We start from the raw sequence: 2,760 nt of genomic DNA, 5'->3' as shown, positions 1-2,760 counted from the left end.
TATATATATATATATTTTTTTTTTTGCTTACTTCTGTGGTCATTAGTACATTGCTACAAATATATTTATATATATAAAAAAATAAATAAAAAAATCCTTTCTATTTAATTTAGTTAGATCATATATCAATATTAATGGCAAAGACCAGTTGCATCGATTCACTTTGAAAATAATTCCATTTGTGCTAAAACTGGACACAGTAAAAAAAAAAAAAAAAAAAAAAATATATATATACACACACACACACACACACACACATAATTCGAATTCATATTATGCTTAACTGCGTTTGAATTTGCAATCATGCACAAGATGTTTTGTACTTCGAAGTAAAAACAACATAATGTACTATTTAACTACCCACAGTACAAATGGATCCAAAAAAAAAGTGAATTTTCATGCAGACGAAAATGCTTACATTTATTCTATTTATATTAAGTACCCATTACTAACAGCTTATACTGGGTGGAATACAACAGTTGACATGATTTTACTTATATGGCAATTTAATATTTAACCAAAATTAATGGTAAACTAATATTTTAAAGTGTCATTTATGGCCCCTTACCTTCAGCATGTTTGCTTCCTTGCACACAAACGAGGACAAACACATCACCCAACTGAAAAAAAAAAAAAAATTTCACTTGCATCACAAATAATTTAAAATTTTTCACCACATGAAGTAAATATTTCGCAATAAAAAAAAATATAGCCCTAGGACTCGTGTGCACACCTTTTCTTCCCCACATCGCACACGCAAACAAAACTTCCAAATTATTACAAAATCACTCGATTATTATACATACATAAACACACATGTATTTTCCGAATAAGTGAGAAATGCAGGCCGATGAAAGTCAAATTTCGTTTCGGAAATTAAATCTCGCACAACTACCGACACATAACCAAACTTGCGTACATTTACATAGCATTAACCCTCTAAATAATAAACAAATGAAAGCAGAAAAAACAACATCGCTACCCACCGCGCGCGCTCCTGGCGGCGGGAGTAGGAACTACTTTGCACACAGACCGACATAGCCCCCTGCCAAAAACAGTAAAATAAATAATATATATAAGTCTTTTGGCGGGAAAAAATTTCTCAACCGCCTGGGAGCACCCTAGTGTGTGCCTGTCTTTAGGTTATGTTACTTTTAACTTCATTTTCTACAGGCAGACGCGAGGGTGCTCGCCCATTATTTTTATTTTTTTAAATTCTTTCCTACCTTTGGTGTGCCATGCAAGAATTTATCGTCAAAATGGCGGCCCCGAGTGCAAATTTCTCGTCTGCACTGCTGGCTGGATGATTATGTGATGTTTTGAAGGAGGGTGTTTTTTTTTTTGTTTGGATTTTGTGTGAGGGGGGGAGGGGGCTGGGCTAGCTTTTTTTTTTTTTTAAATTTTCTAAACATTCATCTCTTATGTAACAGTGTTCAGCATTAAAAAATTTAAAAGAAGAGGCACTTACTCATCAATTTCAAAACAGCCTATGAAGAAAAATAAAAAAAATTTAAATTCATTCCAGTTTTATACATTCATGATTTGATCACATGTATAACTTTTCTTTTTTATTACCTTATTTAATTTTATTATTATTACTACTATTGCTGCTACAACCTAGAAGATACCTCAGTGATACTAATACCTGCTGGTAAAGTTAAAGGTTTCACCTTTCTTTCTTTAAACATATCACAATACCTTTCTTGAGTTAAATATTATCTAATGGCTTTAAGAAGTTATGGTAATGTTCATCAGTTATAGAGTGTGGGTTTGTGTGTGTGTGTGAGAGTGTATTTTGAAGAGGGCTTTGGTGGTTGGGATGGTGAGGGTGGTGGGTGTTGTGTGTGGGGAGGGGGGGGGGGGGGGGGAAGTAAAAGAGTGTTCATTACACGATTTCTCCTGTTGTTTGTAACAATCACACCTGGTATAGCTATTTCGAGTGGCAAATACAAACTGCAAAAAAAAAACATCTATATCATTGCCAACGGCCATATCACGATGAACACACCGGTTCTCGTCCGATCACCGAAGTTAAGCATCGTCGAGCGTGGTTAGTACTTAGATGGGTGACCGCTTGGGAACACCACGTGCCGTTGGCACTACTATTTTGCACCCTACAGAAAAAAATTTTTTTTTAAAAATTTCAATTTTAAATTTTTTTTTCCCCCACAATCACCACATTTCCCCCCCCCCCCCCTAACACACACACACACACACACTCACTCTCTATCAATCAATCAATCAATCAATCAATCAATCAATCACTCACTCACTCACCCACCCAGCAGCAGCTGTGAATCTTTGCATGTGTATACCTCATACAAAATTCAAAGTGAAAAAATAAATAGATAAGTGTATATGTATGTATGTATGTATGTATGTATGTATGTATGTATGTATATATGTATATATATATATATATATATATATATATATAAACACACACACACACACCTATTTTGAAGTTTCTCTGTTTCAGTGGGCAGTTATGTATAATAATGAGAGATTCAAAAAGACGTTGATAACAATGTCATCAATGCCTGTTTAGTGTGCTCATTTGTTGGATGGTCGGCAGCAATACTAGAGGTGGTACAGCTGTAACCTGTAAAATTGTACCTGCAATGTGTTGTGTATGGAAAAAAATAAAAATTATATCATCTAAATTTTTGTTATCCAACAATAACCTTCCCATCAATGCATGATGTCACAGTAGCCATAGCTCTACTCTTTCTGCCATATAACATTGGGGGAAAAAAAAAA

General features: G+C 34.5%; 1 non-coding gene across 1 annotated transcript; it reads left to right on the top strand.

The window, feature by feature from the left end:
• Nucleotides 1-1,980: 1,980 nt before the first annotated feature.
• LOC134543907 (5S ribosomal RNA) lies at nt 1,981-2,099 on the top strand. Its single transcript, XR_010077352.1, has one exon. It is a non-coding gene; the product is annotated as a 5S ribosomal RNA (ribosomal RNA).
• The last annotated feature ends 661 nt before the right edge of the window (nt 2,100-2,760 follow it).

The sequence above is a fragment of the Bacillus rossius genome, unplaced genomic scaffold (genome assembly GCF_032445375.1).
Source record: "Bacillus rossius redtenbacheri isolate Brsri unplaced genomic scaffold, Brsri_v3 Brsri_v3_scf23, whole genome shotgun sequence".
Classification (NCBI taxonomy): Eukaryota; Metazoa; Arthropoda; class Insecta; order Phasmatodea; family Bacillidae; genus Bacillus; species Bacillus rossius.
This window is presented reverse-complemented; position numbering and strand designations above follow the sequence as displayed.